The sequence below is a fragment of the Pangasianodon hypophthalmus genome, chromosome 30, assembly GCF_027358585.1.
Source record: "Pangasianodon hypophthalmus isolate fPanHyp1 chromosome 30, fPanHyp1.pri, whole genome shotgun sequence".
Lineage (NCBI taxonomy): Eukaryota > Metazoa > Chordata > Actinopteri > Siluriformes > Pangasiidae > Pangasianodon > Pangasianodon hypophthalmus.
Genome location: NC_069739.1, coordinates 4399118 through 4418874, shown reverse-complemented (window position 1 = coordinate 4418874; position 19757 = coordinate 4399118). Strand labels below are relative to the sequence as shown.

The 19757-nt window shown below is 40.2% G+C and overlaps 1 protein-coding gene across 2 annotated transcripts in view; it reads right to left on the bottom strand.

Annotated features, from left to right (window-relative positions):
* The window catches only part of LOC113529295 (exostosin-1), a 158032-nt gene that overhangs the window by 31457 nt on the left and 106818 nt on the right, over positions 1–19757 (bottom strand). The window lies entirely within an intron of this gene.

The following is a 19757-nucleotide window of genomic DNA, read 5'->3' as shown; positions in this document are numbered from 1 at the left end:
CGAAGCTTACCTTTAACTATATCTACATTTCAATAAGAAGTGGTGTGTTCGAGGTCTTATAAATTTGCAACTGGCATCATATTGGTGCAATCCATTTTCTTACAGTGGGAACATATTTCAGCCCGCTACTGAAAACCTGAACTACTTTTTCTCCCTGTGCTTGTGATCTTTTCATGAACAGTGATAATTCCTGGCCCAGGTGTCCATTAATAATAAATCAGAAAAGACGTCTGCATGCATTCTTTGCTGCTAAGCGTAGTAAGAATGGTATTACAGGTCAGAGGGTGGCTAGAGCAATCAAAATGAAAGGGGGATTATGGGGAAGGCTGTGAGAACACACACCCTACATAACAACCATAATATCTGACCAAAGGCTAAAGCCTGCTAAGATGCTCCTTATGCATTATGTATGTAGCTATATATACCAAATGTCAATCATAACAGGCAATTTAGGCAAGATGTAACAAATCCAAGTGTTAAAGGTGAGAGACAATAGTAAAAGAGATGATAGAGAAAGAAAATAGAGATATTACCTATCCTTATTTGCTCTGACCATTCCATCCATTTTTTCATAACCGACATGACAGAAACCATTAATCTCACCCAAATCTCTCACTCTGCTATCTAATTATTTCTTCATTATGGAGGACCCACGGCTTTCCTCCTCACTTATTTCTCTTTGTCACTTATATAATGTTCCTTGTGGGTCCCCTCTCACTCTACACCTTCCCTTATTTTGTTTTTAACCTCCCACATCCTCCCATCACTCCTTTTATCATACCTGGACAGTGATGAGGTCGTTAATTTTAGTTTATTTGACATGCCAACTCTAAAAAGACATTTTATTTCCATTAAATGCCATCACTTCACACTGACAGAATGTGAGCACATGTTCACAATTAAACTGCTCATTCGCAATTAAACTGCTTGCTTCTAAAATCTGGTGCTCTAAACTGCATGAGCGAACTACACGAATAGCACCGCCAACATTTCAATAGAATAAAACATTGCTACAGGATTTCAAAATGGGGGCTACAATCTAATAATAGCTTGACAATCAAACTATTAGAGTTGAGCTTTAAAGCACAAGGCCTCATTGATGGTGTAATAAGAATAATGCGTGAAACTGGTAGTGCACTGGTCCATCCATCCATCTTCACTAACCACTTTTGTCCTGGTCAGGGTCGTGGTTGTTGTCCAGAGCCTATTCCGGGAAAACTGGGCACAAGATGGGAATACACCCTGGATTAAACAAAAGTCTTCCCTGATCCATTATTTTAAAAATGTCACAAAGGAAGAAATTTTGCCTGGTTCATTCATTCATTCATTCATTCATTACTGTATCTTCAGTAAGTGCGTTATCCTGGTCAGGGTCAAGGTGAATCCAGTGGCGATCCTGGGAACTCTGGTGTGAGGTGGGAACACACCCTGTAAAAGACGCCAGACTATCGCAGACCACCACGTGCACACATTCACACCAAGGGCCAATTTAGAGTTGTCAATCCACCGAGTTGGGAGGTGGGAGGAAACCGGAGAACCCAGAGGAAACCCATACAAATGACAGAACCCTGAGGCCTGGGTCGAACTGGGGACCCTAGAGTTCCAGATTTCTAATCATGTTATGAATTGAACAGGTTAGCATTTTTAGAAATCCCTACATCTTTATTACATCAGTCTATCCTTCTTTTTGCATTTCTGTGCATTTTGGATGAGTACCGTGAAGTATATAGTATTACATTACATATTTATTCCACTCGCAGGTTCTACACAGAAAACTTTATGTCTGCTATTGCTGTCCTACCATGAACTAGAATAAAGTGATCCATATTCAGGTGATGGACTGCGGGCTGAGAAAATCATCTGCAGCTGCATGAGCTATAGCCGTGATCACCTAGGGCCATGGATTCTTCAAGCGTGGCAACTCCGGGATCATAAAGCAGTTCTTAAAGCAGCCATGCTGAGCAGATTTCTAAGATATGCCTGAACTGATGCACAACAGGTGCTCTGTATCCAGAAATAGTGGCACCTGTGGTGTTAAAAATACAGGCCATAGCTCTTTGCATCATGTGGCAAATGACAGGCTTTAAACGAAAAGGTTCATTTCTTCGCTGTTTAATTGTAGACATTTACTGCAAAAGCCCCACTCAGTAGCACAAGAGAACAACACTAACTATGAAATTTAAAAGAAAAAAGAAACTGGACAGAAAGTCCATAACTAACAGCCATAAGAGAACAACACTAACTATGAAATTTAACAACAGACAGTGTGTAATTGTTCAGAACCTTCTTCGAGTGTTTCCTGCAGTTACCAAAATTTACGAATGAGGAATTTTAGGATGTTCTTCCACCCTGAAATGGATTAGGGTGTATTCCCACCTTAACACTGGTCTTCCCAGGATTTACGATGAGATACTTCAGTTGAATCAATAAAGGAATGTCCTTCCCTTCCTACTGATGGTCCTGAAAGCACCCTTGCTAACTTAGCCTTGCTATTTCTTGCTACTTCTTCTGGGCCAACATGCTCTCCACTTCCCAATTCGTACACCTCAAACACAAAAACTCAAGACATACAAAAACGTTATGGTTAGACTTAGCATGTGAAGTCAGCATTTCCTGATTCTTCAGTTGTAGGACCACCAATTGTTTATCTAATACACTCAAACAGTCTTAAGATGCTAGCATGGATTTTGGTAAAAATGACTAACCCGAGTGGCAGGCGAGTAAATGTTGCACTGAGAATGATGGAAGCTAACCACTTCCCTGTGTCTTGATCATGGTTGTAGCACTTCCTGTTTAGGTTGGATCATTTTTGTGATTGGCTGGTGATGGTTTTGGGCTTTACACACTACTAGTGTTTTCAATTAATTACTTTAGGACTGACCGTACGATTTAACTTATGTTTAACTGGTGGAACTTTGAATTCAGGGTGTTTTAAAGCTGACCTGTTTGGACGTTGTTCTTCCTCGACCTCAAATTGACATTGCACCCAACAACCTTTCGTGTAACTAGCAAGTTGCAATGTCTCACTGCTCAAGCTACAGTATACTGCTGGCTTGAAACATAGAGTATATATAAGTACATAATTATATATAGGTACCTAAGTATACATAAGTAGAAGCATACAAACTATAGCTATAGCTATAATCAGCTTTCTGGTTCTCGGAGTGTGAAGTGAACAGGAAATGGGAAAATTGGTGGGAAAATGAAATTAGTTGGGTTTTTTTTCCCTTGGTGCCTCATCGGGAATGTGGTAAAGGCATTTAAAGAGCTCTGACAAATGCAGCATTCGCGAGGCAGCACATCATGCATTTTTTATAAGCCACTAATCCATTCCTTGTATAACTCGATATAAATCAAATCACCAGGCTACAATGGCATCACTGACTGCAGTAATTAGATAGAGAAGCCGTTCCCTTGAATGATGCATGCCTTAGAGATGTGCAAACTAACCTGACGTTGTATTTATTTCCGCGTTTTCTTCAATTCACCACTGGCTAAACTATTGAATGGCTCAGGATGATGCATTTGTTTGTGTTCTTGGCAACCGAGGTATTCGGGTTGGAGCACATTTGTTCATTCTGACTCTTTTACACACTTCTGTTGGTTCGCTTTGTGTATAATTACAAAAAATGAGATGTTTACCACCATCCACACATCTCTGAATGGACTCAAATTGACTGCCTGAAGGGAAAAAAAGGCTCTCTCTTTGAGGAACATTTCTGATTAGATTGCATTTTCTAAATGACACTGTGAAGTGAGCTACATCTGTTTCTGCTATTATGCCATTCAGCAGAAGATTTGTTCATCCTGTAATCCTCTTTGTTACACTCAATAACACACTTATAAGGATTGTTTTCTTTTCATAAATTAAAGATCTGGGGTTAAATACCTTCTAGTTGTAATATATTTTAACCTGGTATTGAGTATTGGTCTTTATACCACAGTGCTGTTGTATTCTCCATTCTGATTGGTCAGAAGGTGTTGATTCATTTTCTATAACAGCAACTCTGACAGTAGTGCAGCTGCAAATCACAGGCGTATATCAATACGCTTACTCTAATAGGTTATCGTTTCTATAGTAACGGCTCATTCACAGGTATATGGTGGACACCCCAAATAAACATATTTTAAAAATGTTTGTAATTGATGATATGGTGAAGTTTCTTTAAGGAAATGTTTATTTTTGGTCTCCAGTGTCAGAGCTTCAAGAAAATCTTCAGGACAGAGGAGTTTGCACTTTGTGGTTCCTCGCTAACATCATTTTTTTATGTCTTATTAATGTCAAAAGAGAAAAAATGACAAGCTGGTGAGGGAATGACTGCTTATACCTGTTATAAAATTAGTCCTAACAGGAACTAACTTGTTTTATGGATACTCCTTAGCATTAAATGTAGCTGTAAATGGATAAAAAGTACAATGTTTTGTTCTTTAATAAATAAAAAATGAGAATCAATATCTAATTGTCGTTGTATAAGATGAATAAAACACTCCAGGATGTGCTGCTATAGGAAAGTAGGGAACTGTGGGGTGTTAATAGTTAATAGAAAATTAATCAACAAGTTCTGACCAATCAGAATCGAGCATTCAACAGCCCCAGGATGCTGTTTATTTTGAAAGCAGGGGTTTTTCTTAGAGATAAATGCAACTTTTAATGCTTGAATACTTGAAAAAGTCAAGTTTAACATATCACCAGTTGCATGTGTTATTGCTGAAGGGTGCCAATAATTCTGCACTGCGTTATATGTAGGCTGAACCCTTTTCATAGCCATTGCTTTGTTCACACTATGATTCAATCTGATGCTAATAATGCATGAGCATGTTTGAATTTTTCCCTACTAGCCTAGATCTTGGGGTAACCGTACTGGCAGCGTTCATGCTACTCATCAGTGTTCAGAAAAATCTGAAAAGACTTCAAAGTCCAGTGAGAGAAAACACCTGAGCCAAAAACTCCGCGAACCTTCATGTGTCTACCTTGCGGAGTTCAAATTGAGGTCTCTCTCTCGCGTTCTCCGTCTGCTTATTAATGTTTAATGTTCCGCTATGCTGCTGAATATTTATTCTGTTGCTGGTTTGAAGAGTATTGATTTCCTCTCGCCCTGTCATTGAGCAAAAATGATTGGAATGAGGTGAAGAAGAGATTTGAAAGGAGGAATGACACCTTGCTTCCAAGCTCCTGTCGAGAGCCAGTTAGAATAGTAGGAAGGAAAAATCGATCTCTTCTTTTGCTGGAGCTTGCCCAGTTCTGCTCCTTTAAATGACTACATTGACCTCTCTATTATTCATCACTTCATACAATATTCAAGACAACACACAGCGAACTCCCTACAATGGCCTTTGTATTCCGAAGCGATGTGTAGGGGTTGATCCTGGTCAAACCTACTGTCTTTGTGATGAATGGTCAGTCATAAATTATTAGGAGGATGCATGTGTTTGTGTCTGACCATGTGCATTGGTGTAACGTGCAGTACTTAGAGGCAGGACGCAAGTTTACTTACTTACTTACTTGTTTAATAGGGGCTTTCTGTATATTGTCAACAAGTAGGCAACGTCAAATAAGAACAAACGGAAACATGAAATGAAAACATGAGCAGGATCATAAATGCTAAAGCAGAAAATAGGTTTAGAAAGGTATGACAAGTAACGAGACTTTGCAAAGACACGAGAGGATACAAACAGGCGAATGAATCAAGAAGTAAACAGTGAACAGGTGGGCACACTCAAGAAACAAACCAATGATGAGACAGGAGGCGGAGACAAGACTGAATGAAACCAAAGAACACATAGGCTGTGCACTGTGAGCGGATTTGTTTTGATTTTGAGTCTTTTTCTAGCTGCCTTTCTAGCTGTCTTGTTAAGTCCAATGATGCGTCCCAATTCACCTACTTTAACTATGCACTAAAAGTATGTACTCTTTTTTGTGAAGAACAAGTACATACTTTTGAGTGTGTAGCAAGAGAGTATGCAAGTACTGGGACATACTAACACATCATGTACATTCATTATATTATATAATTTAATTTACTATTCCCTTGATGTATTTTTTTTCCCACATTTCATTTACACCTCTCTAAAATGCAGATGCTCGTCCGCCATGTTTGCAGGTTGAATTGGGCAAAGCAAACCGTCGCAAAACTCCTCCCCCTTCGGCAATATTACCTGAAAAAGTGTCCACAGATCCACACTTCGAAAATCTACTGGAAATAGTAGACCATCCAGGTACCTCTGGGATACTCATTTCAACATACTATGAGTTGGGACACACTAATCTTAGATACTATTTAGGATAGATAGTAGGCAAATTGGGACGCAGCACAAGTTTTCTAGTTCCACGTACAGGACTTCCTGGTTTTGACACCTCGCTTATGTTTTTCATTGTTGACCATGGATTATCCTTCGCTAACATCGCCAATTTTTGCTACGGATATTGGTTACCATTTTTGGATTTCCCAAAATAAATATCATGCTGAGTATCCTACCTCTATATATTATACATTTTTTTCTAAATATCACTTATTTTAATAAGTAAATGGACTGTCCATGTGGTATAAGTAGAAAAAGAAACAAAATATTTAATGTTGACTTATGAAAATTATACACAATATTAATCTGTGTACAAAATGTATGCAGGTTAGAACTGTTGCATTGCATGATGCAACTGATTTTGGAGGTAAAAACATCTATCTTCAATGAAAAACTTAATAAAATAAAGCTAGGGGATTCATTAGAGTCTATCTTCTACAAAAAACCTTGATTTTGGGCTTTTTTGTGTAGAAAGTTTGGACACAAAAGGGTTAAATGATCTGGATTATTTCTATAAAGTGTGGAGAATAGGTTGATGGACTAGCATAATTCAGACATAATTAACATAGAAGACCATCATCAGAGAAGAGCTAATTAAAGCAACGAGTACGGATCCCATCCTATCCTGCTCCTTAATCAAACCCGCTTCAGAAAACAACTTCAGCATCGTCTGATATCCCCCAAAGATCCGAGCCCAAGCTATATTTCACACTCTAAGCCCGAAGCTAAAACCCAGTTTGATGACTTTCAAGGTACTCGGAAGTGAGTGAACTTTAAGCATCAGAAATATCACCAACAAAGAGGAAAAATAAAAAACAGCGTCAAAGCAACAGCGATGGCCTGGTGCTAAATCAAGGTACACCGCCTCATCCGTCTTCCCCCCAAAGACGACGCCATGCCGCAGTGCTAGCACCTTCCGGTGACACCCCACCCCCACCCCTCCATCCCTCCATCCCAAGTTAGCATCACCTGCATGGCAAAGCTAAATTAAACCACGGCTGTCTGCTCACCTCTAACTCACCGCTGCTACAGTGAGAGCGATGTTCAGGGTTCGACTGTGCCATTCTGTCAGCTGCGGAGCCTGAGACAAAGCAGGCATGTGTGCAAACCTCGCTTCACACAATTAAACACAAAGTGATAATGAACTGCTAGCTAGGTGACGTCAAGCCAGAAGAGAAAGACGTGACCGTGAACAGTCCAAGTGAAAACATGTTACACCGCAGTGCTGCTGAATTCTCGAGTCTGATTGGTCAAAAGGTGCTGATACTTTTTCCCTAACTGCAACTCTGACGAAAGCATAGTAACAGTAGCAGTAGTAACAACTGACACAGGGACTCGTACGGCAGACGCTCTTCATCGTCTAAACCTAATAATTAAAAAACAGATTTTTACCGATTTTAAAAAAGCACGGTGTTAGTTAACAATGAAAGATTTCTATAAAAAGATTTTTATTTAACTTTTATGGAAGGAGTCTCCAGTGTGATTCAGAGGTAAAACTGAAATTTTTACAACGCAGGAAAAAGTTTTTTTCGGACCCAGACGTGACATCAAGCGTTTCTTTTATTATTATTATGTTTTTTTTTTAGCATGGGATCAATCAGATCGCAAATTAGAGCTCAAGTAAGAAAAACAAACATGGAGAACAAAGGGTTGGTGAAAAATTAGTCTTGGTGAGCAAATATGAGAAGATTTACGTCATGAAGAATAATGATGTAATGAAAAATAATAATGGGACGATTTTTGGGACTTTCACCAATACGTGACGTGATGTCCGATTTAACACTTTAATTGTGGCTGTCAAGTCACACGAGCAGCTCAAAATCTCTTGATTTTCTGCCTTCAAAGCGACAGTGAAGACAAACAACCTCCTAATCACCAGAGTTACACCAATCTCTATTTCAAGTGGATTACTGATAACAATAAATCAGATCTAAACACGATGCTAGGCCAATATAATATTATCTAGCCAGGGTTTTTTTAAGCTTTTTTTTGGCTCGAATTTTTGTTTTCTGACAAAATTTAAGGCGTAAGGTAGCAGGTCATGCTACCAGGCAAGAATAAACAGTTTGGATGCATTCAGACAGCTCTTCCACTTTAATATTGAGTTATTGAGCGTCTCATTAGGAAGCTGTCGGGTTAATGGTCATGCTAACACACCTTAAAGTTGTAACCTGCTGCCATTAGGATAATTACTATCATCAATTTCAATTTGGTCCGAGAAAATTCAACACTTCCCCAAGAACTCGATGCAAATGGACTTGAGGGGTTATTGATGCTCATTTCAGGCCCGGTCCAATTTTATTAAAAGTGACTATTCGTGCTCAGTGATGCTGCAACCATGTGTGGCCGGGAATCCACGAGAGAATTATTTATCCTGATCTGAGGATGGAAGGATGGCATTACCCTCTCCACCCTCTCCCCTGTCGATCAGAGAGACACGAGCTAATTGTTGGTGTCTGTTAGCTCATACAGAATCAGGTAATATTGCTTAGAAGTAGTGTTCATAAGGCTATATGACATCTGACATAAGGTGACATAAACAGTGACTGTCATGAGAAACAAAAGCGATGCAGAATTTCTGTTTCCTATTTCTTCTTATGACAATTTCATGACAAAATAATGACAGCTGTGTAACCTTAATTTAGTCACATTACTCAAATCTTTAGTACATTAAGCTATAAAATCAGATTTTAAGGAAAGTGTCATCAACACAACTTCGTCAAGTTTATGTCATCAATGTCGCTTGACTCAAATGTTAACACACCTTCCAGGTATTTCTGACTTACGGCTTACAAGCTTTTTATGAATACTGATGATAATGTCATGAGAACATAATGACAGAGGCATACACAGATATGCATGTAATGACATAGATATCAAGCTTATGTCATTTGTGTGACTCGACTCAAGTAGTTTGAGACTTTCCAGACTGCAATTAGTTAAAACATCATGACAACTGATATACAGTTATAACAGTGACAATCATGACACTGTAACAACGTTATGTAGACATAATTTACATAAACCTATGTAGAATTTCCCCAAATTTCATTTCAATTTCTGCTCTTTTCTTTTGTAATGAATACTTATAACGTCATACATATTACATATATGTCATGACGACATAATGACAGAGCTAAGTTTGACTGCACCCTTATGTCATTAATGTCACCTGATTCTAGTGTTATGACAAAACAAAACTGATGAAAGAAGCCTTTATGTCAGCTGACACAAAGTTTCAGTAGTTTTGTTATCAGTATGCAACCAAGTGATAAGCTACATTGATTATAATAAAGAAGACAATACAGAATCTGACTTTGGAACCTGAGCTGGTCAAGCAGACCTGATTCACACACACACACACACACACACACCCATCAAGATCTAATCTCCTTCCAGAAACTCTGCTTTCCCCTTTCATATTTATTTTGATGCAAAAACCTGTGATTCCTTTCTTCCACATCTAAAGCACAGAAGAAAAATATGTCCATAGCACCAAGAAAAAAAAGACGTCGCCTTATTTCACGAGACGCACGCTGGCGAATGCAGGCTGTCTAGCCGACGTGTGCCTGCATTGCTGCGAATGCTCCGAGGACGCACAAGGGCTTCGGCGGTCCTGCTGGAGTTGCTTTTAAAAGGTTGCAAATGGGTTTCTGTTGTTCAGAGAAATATCTGCGGCCCGCTGGGTTTGGAGAAGCAGACAGCCTACAAAATACGCTGAATGCACCGAATACACAGTGATGTAGGTGCAGATTGGTTTAGGAGTCTCTACAGACCAAGCAGATAAACATTTAAAAATAGCAAATGTCAAAACTTCCAAAAGTTAGTTCTGCATGGAAAAAGATACTATTTAATCAAATTTCAGCTTATGATTATATGCATATTAATGCCAACAATTACCAAATTTATGAATATATAAGGAATAAAACACATTGAGGGTGTGCGGTTATAGGAAAATAATCAACAACAGGATGGTGTCATGAAGCAGAGTTACTGTTACCACCCTGGCCTCTGTATCTGTCTGTCTCAGTGAAGGAGGTGTGGCCTCTGTACATATGAGTTTCAGTGAAGGAGGGGTGGCCTCTGTACATATGAGTTTCAGTGAAGGAGGTGTGGCCTCTGTATCTGTCTGTCTCAGTGAAGGAGGTGTGGCCTCTGTACATGAGTCACAGTGAAGGAGGTGTGGCCTCTGTACAAGAGTCTCAGTGAAGGAGGTGTGGCCTCTGTACCTGTGAGTTCCAGTGAAGGAGATGTGACCTCTGTACATATGAGTTCCAGTGAAGGAGGTGTGGCCTCTGTACCTGAGAATCTCACTGAACCTAGTTCGGCCTCTGAACATGTCATTCTCAGTGAAGAAGGTGTGGCCTCTGTACCTGAGTCTCAGTGAAGGAGGTGTGGCCTCTGTACATGAGTCAAAGTGAAGGAGGTGTGGCCTCTGTACATGAGTCTCAGTGAAGGAGGTGTGGCCTCTGAACATATGAGTCTCAGTGAAGGAGGTGTGGCCTCTGAACATATGAGTCTCAGTGAAGGAGGTGTGGCCTCTGTACCTGTGAGTTCCAGTGAAGGAGATGTGGCCTCTGTACCTGAGAGTCTCACTGAAGGAGGCGTGGCCTCTGTACCTGAGAGTCTCACTGAAGGAGGTGTGGCCTCTGTACCTGAGAGTCTCACTGAAGGAGGCGTGGCTTCTGTACCTGAGAGTCTCACTGAAGGAGGTGTGGCTTCTGTACCTGAGAGTCTCACTGAAGGAGGTGTGGCCTCTGTACATATGAGTCTCAGTGAAGGAGGTGTGGCCTCTGTACCTGTGAGTTCCAGTGAAGGAGGCATGGTTTTGGTTCTTGTCAATTATGGTCAAGCAGTTTAGCCTCAGTGAAAAAGGAGTGTCCTGTATGTCAATCTCAGCAAAGAAGGCGTGGCCTCCTCATATCACAGTGTGTAGTATTGGATCACTGGCTGCTTTAAATGAACTGTTTAGACATCAGATTGAAGAAGAGAACCACAGCCCTAATGAACATCACATAAATGAGCAGAGATGAAACACCTCACTGGCTAAAATAAAGGGAAAAGCGTGTAAGAGGCCTGAAAACATCTTGAGTCAGATCTGCATAGGCAGTGAGAGTTCACAGACCAGATAAATCACAAGAAGAATATCTGTAGCTCAGCCAGACAGACGCATGACATTTCCCCTGCTTTCTGCTTCCGTCTTGCTGCCAAATAGGCCTCATATCACGTCTGAAATAGAGCTGTTATCATTGAGTAATCCTGCTAACCTTTTGAGTGAAATATCAAACTGGAAAAAAAAAAGTCTTAATATATCACAACATGGACGAACACCAAATCATCATATGTGATATCCGATAAAACTCTGCTGTCGATGTGTATTCCAGCTGAAAATGTTCAATGTAATTATTTCTCTATAATCACTATTTATTTATACCATGTATACAGTATATATACTCTAATCATCTACACACTACGGAATATGTGCATCATATACCAGGCATGCATGTTCTCTGCCTCGGTGAAATGCATTAAAGAGTAATTTAATTTAATTAAGCGTTTGTCATTTCAAATAAATGCTGCCACAATCCTTTCGGCGTTTTTTGGCAAGTCGGTGGAAACAATTGCTCAGTGTAATTGCTTCCCGAGTCTTAAACAGCTTGCCTGTTCTCACACACACACACACACACACACACACACATTCACACATACACACACACTGTCACGCATATACACACTCTCAGTCATGGGTAGGTGCCTCTGTAATTGTGGAGCAGGGAGAATTATTCTACACGATCTACCGTATCTTTGAAATGACTTAGTGCTTGAATGACCTCACTGAATATAACATTATACTTGCTCTAGCACGCACACACACACAGACACACACACACACACACACAGACACACAGAGAGAAAGAGAGCAAGCAGAAGACAGAATTGAACTGACTGTTTAATTTAATAGATCATTTACATCTAAAACAGCTTTGTTCCCATGAACAAGTCACGAGTGTATGTGTGTAAAAGCAATGAGAAATCGACTGTTTTCTCGTTTCACGCCGCTACATCCTGATTTAAATAAAGCCAGCAATGATAAAGCCTCCACCCTGATGTTTATCTGTTCAGTAAATGGTGTATTATCCAGATCAATCTTTTGTGACGCAGTAGTGTGAGCTGAATTTTGATTCCTTTGATTCATTTGTGCTGAGTGCAAACACGATACATAGAAACCTACAGCAGTGTCACAGTGAAAAATGTGAGAAATTCTGCATCCTTTTAAAACGTAGCTATAAATTAGCCTGAATATTTTGTTAAGAAGGAAATGTGTAGCTGAAAATGTTATAAAAACATAAAAGTGTCTTTGGAATTTTGTATATATTCATTTCAACATATATATAAATATATATCATAGTTGTAATTTGTAAAAACAAAAAGGTTACTCTAAAGCCACGCACCTAAATACTTATATATCTAAACACACACACACACACACTCACACATACACACACTCACATACACAGAGGCAAGGAAACAATTGAGAGTGTTTCTACAAGTGCTCTTAGAAAATCCCAGTTCTCAGGAATGTCATTGTCATTGGTGTGCTACCTGATTGTGTTCACCTGTTCTGTGTTAAGCTTGTTATTAAGATTGGCTCTCTATGCCCTGTTGTGTCTTTGTCTATTTGCAAAATCTTTTTATATCGATTACATTCTGTTCGGTCTTTTCCTGTTTCCTGTTTGGTCTGGTTTTGATTTCGGATCATGGTGTATTCCTATTTGATGCCGTCTGCTTGTTCTCTGACCCTCGCCTGGAATATTGATGATTATTGGATTTGCTGAGTTTACACACTTACACACATCCTACTGTGAGTACCTCACGATACACGTTTTCACATATAGTTGAGAGGAAATGCTAAAAAAAAAAACAAAAAAAGGACACAATTAAAGGTCTTGGAATTATTTGTAATATAACAGAAAGAATTCGAGGAGTAAACAGAGTGTGTAGTGTTTATTATTCTATATAAAAGCGAGAGATAAATGTAGTAGGTGTGTGGTGTTTAACACTGCAGCTAATAGAAGATCATACACACACACACACACACACACACACACAAACACACACCAGCACATCCATCAACTCCATACCTCCTTCACAAACAACACACTCATTGATCATGCTTGTATAAGCCCAGTGTCTGTAGAATACCTTCTGGTCAGTGAGGTTACACACACACACACACACACAATCACAATCACACACACACACGGCTTGCTTTGTGTTAAGCCTTCTTAATGGTTTTACACATGGTTTGTCTCGATCATTGTACAGTCACACACACATACAGAGCCATTTCCTCCTCTAAAACACACACACACACACACACACACACACACACACACACACACAGTCAGCATCCTACTGGAGTCTAGAGTCTAGCTGATATGAATTAAGGCAGTGTTGTTTATGTTTTAAGAATTTGCACAATTGTATGAGAAAGAAAGAAAGAAATAAAGAAAAAAAAAAAGACGAGAAAAGAAAGGGGATGTAATCATAGAAAGAAATGAAAGAAAAATAAGTCAAATAAAAAAAGACATAAGGATTAAATTCATGAAATTGATATACATTAAATATAAATAAAGAACAAAAGAGAGAAAGAAAAGAATGAAGAGAGAGATAAATGGAGAATGAGACAGAAAGATGAGAGAGGGAGAAACAGAGAAATGGAGGGAGAGACAGAAAAAGTAGAGCAAGACAGAAGAGAATGCAGGGAGAGAGAAAGAGATAGAAAGAGGAGAGAGAGAGAGACAGATAAATAGAGAGAGACAGAGAAAGAGGATAAATGGAGAGAGACAGACAGTGAATAAGCGAGTGAGGGAGAAGAGATGAATGAAAAGATGCAGAGAGAGGTCTGAGTGAAGAGCAGTCAGAGGAGTGAATGGCACTCGAGATGATCCTCCACTCCCATCACTCAGCATCTCTCAGAGATTACACCACTCCATTTCAATCACACACACACACACACACACACACACACACACACACTACGCTCCATCAGACACAGACCCAACACACTGGCTCTGTATTCATGTAGCAGTGGAGTTCATCAGCATACACACACACACACACACATGGATACACTTACACTACTCTCCATGTAAATAACTCTTCAATAAGCCTCACACACACACACACACACACACACACAAAGAAAAAGAAAATAGACACACAGTATTACTAACACACTTTGCTTAAGTGGAAAAGATGCTGGATGGATAAAGATTTTTAAAATAAATAGTGACACGGTCATTCGAAGGCCACGCCCCTTCACTGTGACTGACAGACATATAGGCCCCGCCTCTGCTATTGGAACTGAAGGACACACACTTCTATCACTCAACAGGCACTGAACAGTGATACCTACAGAGGCCACGCCTCCTTTACTAACAATGACAGGCACACAGGTCACACCATCACTGTGATTGACAGACACAGAGATCACGCCTCCTTCATATTGATTGACAAGCAGTAAGGCCACATGTCCTTCACTGAGGTTGGCCACACCTCCTTCAGTGGGACTGACAAGTGCAGAGGCCACACTATTTTCTCTGTAATGGACAGGCACACGAGCCACACCTCCTTCATTTAACTTAACAGACCACGCCTACTTCACTGGCACTGATACCTACAGAAGCTACTCCTTCTTTACTGTGATTGACAGGCACAGAAGCCACGCCTCCTTCACCAAGACTGATAGGCACAGAGGCCTCTGCTTTTTCACTGTGATGGACAGGCATACTTTATACATACCTTATAAAGACCACTCCTTCATTCAACTCAAAAAACACTGAGGCCACACCTACTTGGCAGTGATGCCTACAGAGGCCACGCCTCTTTCACTGGAATGCATAGAAGCACAGATCACTCGACAGGTACAACGCCTCCTTTACTAAATTTAACAGGTAAACTTAACAAGTCATGCCTCCTTCGCTCAGATTAACAGGTACAGAGGCCACGCCTCCTTCACTGGAACAAAACAGGGGCAGAGGCCACACCTATTTCACACTGATTGACAGGCCACACCTCCTGGATCTTTACAATCTGTTCATCTCTTCATGATGTCTTGTTGCTCATCCAGTAGTTGACAGAAACACGCTGATGATTCATAGTTTCTTTTGTCAAGTTTTTCAATATATATATACAGTATATATAAAAAAACAAACAAAAAAAAAAAACGCTTAACATTTGTGAAACAGTTGGATGGAAAGTTGTGATACAGCGCAGGGCATTAGGGACCAATCCCATAATGCACTGGGGTGTGTGGGTGTCAGGGCACTGTGGGGGCAAACTGACTGAGAGGACATGTGTTCAGTTTTTGCAATGAAGCAGCAGAATCAACTCCGTATTAGTGTAATGGGTTCAGCCTGCGGTCAGAATCAGACTGATACGAACACACACACACACACACACAGAGAAAAGACAAAAAAGATAGAAAACAAAACAAAAGACTCCTACGCAGAGATACATAGATGCACACATGCACAAACCCACACTGCAGGGTCATTCAGAGTTCAAGGAAATGAGGAATCAATAATACACAACACACACACACACACACACACAACTCCATACTCGTTCCCTTCAGCGAAGTGTATGTGTGTGTGCGTGTGTGTGTGTGAATATAGTAATATTCTAAACTGTTGTGATAGTCCGGCTGAGGCAGCCAGAAGAGGGTCAAAGGTCACAGATGTGATTATTTGTGTACAGATTATTCTGCCAGTGATGGGATATTTTAGGTCACGGGAGTTAAATTCCAACACAAAAGACACAAATAAATTCCAACAAAAATGATACAATTACAGAAGGAATGAGAACATTGAGTTATTGTTTCACACACAGCCGCTCTGTAAAGACAAAGAGAATTCACTCTACTTTGTGCGAGCGACTCGTACGAAAATGTAAGCACGGTGTTAATGATAGCTAAAAAAAAAGAATCCTGCACAAGAAAGAAAGAGAGAGAGAGAGAGAGAGAGAGAGACTGACTCACCTATAATGGCACCGATGCAGAAATGAGGATCGCAGCAGCATATGAAAAAAAAAAAAAAAAAGAGAGAACAAAAGAGATTTTTATTAACAGAATTACAGATGTGGTGAGAGAGTCATTCGTCATTGCTTTGCTTTAATAAGATTGTGTGAACATGAAACTCTGCGCTCCAGCAGCGGATTCATTTCATAGTGGTTTTTTTTTCTTAAGATTCATGATCACAGTCCAAACACAGAATAAAAACCATCCACTTCCACAACGCATGAGATTAAAGCTGAGATCGGATGAATTCGGAAGTGAGGAATCGGAATTAGGTCATTTTGAGCCACAAAGTGGGAAAAAAAACATGGATGCTTCCGTGTTTACCCTTTTTTTTTTTAGCAACAAGCTCTCCAGCTAAATGTGATGAGTGATGAATATTTTCCTCCTCAGAACAGTGAATTGTAGAGTCAGTGTTTAACAAGCGAATGTGTCTATAAGGTGATTGATCTAAAGCAAATGCTTGTATATACAGTATAAAGTAAAAAGAAGCTACTTTGTTTACTGTTGATGCTGTGAGCAGCCATGTTGATTTGGTATCACGTGCTGAACCCGGAGTTGAGGAGATCTTCCTGATTTTTCGAGTAGGAATTTTGAGTTAAGAGGTCGGAAGTTATGAGGTCTAGTCAAAGTCAAAGATTCTGCATGAGAGTAAACAAAAAAAAAACACCCACATAAGAGTAAAAATCTCCTACACGGGAGTAAAAAACACCTGCTCCCGCCCACATGAGAGTAAAAATCGCCTACATGAGTGTAAAAATCGCCCATGCGAAAGCAAAAATTGCCCACAAGGGTAAAAACCACCCACATGAGAATAAAAAAAACACCCATCCCGCCCACATAAGGGTAAAAACCACCCACATGAGAGTAAAAGAAACACCCATCCCGCCCACGAGAGTGGAAACCACTCACATAAGAGTAAAAACCACCCACATGAGTGTAAAAATCGCCCAAGTGAGACCAAAAATTGCCCACAAGAGTAAAAACCACCCACATGAAAATAAAAAAACACCCATCCGACCCACATGAGAGCAGAAACCATACACGTGACAGTAAAACCTTACCACATGAGGTAAACACCACTTGGTGCCACTCACTTGAGTAAAGACCACCGGTCCCGCCCACATAAGAGTAAAACCCACCCACATGAGAATAAAAACCACCCACATGAGAATGAAAAAAACACCCATCCCACCCACATGAGAATGGAAACTGCCCACATAAGAGTAAAACCCACCCACATGAGAATAAAAAAAACACCCATCCCGCCCACATGAGAATGGAAACTGCCCACATAAGAGTAAAACCCACCCTCATGACAATAAAAAAAACACCCATCCTGCCCACATAAGGGTAAAAACCACCCACATGAGAGTAAATACCACCCACATAAGGGTAAATACCACCCACATGAGAGTAAATACCACCCACATAAGGGTAAAAACCACCCACATGAGAATAAAAAAACACCCGTCCAATCCACATGAGAGCAGAAACCACCCACATAACAGTAAAACCTTCCCACATGAGAATAAAAACCACCCATATGAGAATAAAAATCACCTGGCTCCACCCACATGAGAATAAAAAACCACCCACATGAGAATAAAAACCACTTGGTGCCACGCACATGAGTAAAAACGACCCGGTCCTGCTCACATAAGTGTAAAAACCACCCACATGAGAATAAAAAAACACCCATCCCGCCCACATGAGAGTAGAAGCCACCTGGTGCCACCCACATGACAGTAAAATCTGCCCACATGAGAGTAAAAACCTCCCATATGAGAGCAGAAAGTGCCCTCTCCCACCTACATGAGAGGAAAAACCACCAGCTCCAGTCTGCATGGAGTAAAAAACTGTCCACTCCCAAGACTTTTTCTTCACTGCATGGGGCCCCATGTACACCTCTAGTGAAGTGTTCTACGTTTAAGCATCGAATGGCTTTAAAATAACATGTAACATGAGACACAGATGTAACCTTTTGCACTCTTACTGCACTGATGTATGTATATGTATGTATTTTCAGTGTAGTCTAAAGCAGCACTGAAGCTGGAAATGTAATGGAAGTGTGAGCTGATGTGTTCTTTATTCACAACTAATTTAAAAAAAACAAATAACTGATGAAACAGGTTCTGCTTTAACTACAGAAAAGAGGACAAGTGCAGTATTTTTTGAAGTAGTGGTCGACTAGTAAAAGCGAGTCAGATGCTAACACTTAACGATCACAATGCTTACACACTCCTGTATCGTATATCAGATCCGGTCTGCTCTCTGGATCAGACTCGTGTGATGGATTAGATTACAATCCGAGCTGAGCAGATTAATGTCTGCTGCTGAAGTGAGAAGAGATAGTGAGGCGGGCATCATCAGTCGTGTATGGATCTTTGTGAGATGTAATTGAAGGGACCGGGCCGTGTGTAATTGAGCTCAGCGATGCGACACTGGGAGGAGGAAACACTTCCTGTTATTGCTTCTTGCTGAGAGTTTTTCAATGCTGTTGTCCAGGAGTTTGCATTTAAACACTAATAAATGAAATGAGGTGTGTTAGATTCAGGTCTGAACCACCAAGTGCAGTGTGTGATTGCTTACTGTGTGTGTGTGTGTGTGTGTGTGTGTGTGTGTGTGTGTGCGCATGCAAGATCTGAAGGGTGCAAACTGGAAATCAGAAGCTGATTTCCAGTTCTGTATTCATACAATTCAGTATACCGTACACTTCAGCATTCGGTACACTTCAGTATTCCAAATGTTTATTATTCCATACACTTCATTATTCCATACACTGCAATATTCTGTACACTTCAGTATTCCATACACTTCATTATTCCATACACTTCATTATTCTATACACTGCAGTGCTCCCTACACTTCAGTATTCCGTACACTCCACTATTCCGTACACTTCGGTATTCCAAACACTGCAGTATTCTGTACAATTCAGTATTCCCTACACTTCAGTATTCCTTACACTTCATTATTCCATACACTGCAGTATTCCGTACACTCCATTATTCCATACACTGCAGTATTCCGTACACTCCATTATTCCATACACTTCATTATTCCATACACTGCAGTATTCCATACACTGCACTATTCCATACACTTCATTATTCCATACACTTCAGTATTCCTTACACTTCATCATTCCATACACTGCAGTATTCTGTACACTGCACTATTCCATACACTGCAGTATTCCGTACACTCCATTATTCCATACACTTCAGTATTCCCTACACTTCAGTATTCCTTACACTTCAGTTTTCCTTAGACTCCACTATTCCGTACACTTCAGTATTCCGTACACTCCACTATTCCGTACACTTCAGTATTCCATACACTCCACTATTCTGTGCACATCAGTATTCCATACACT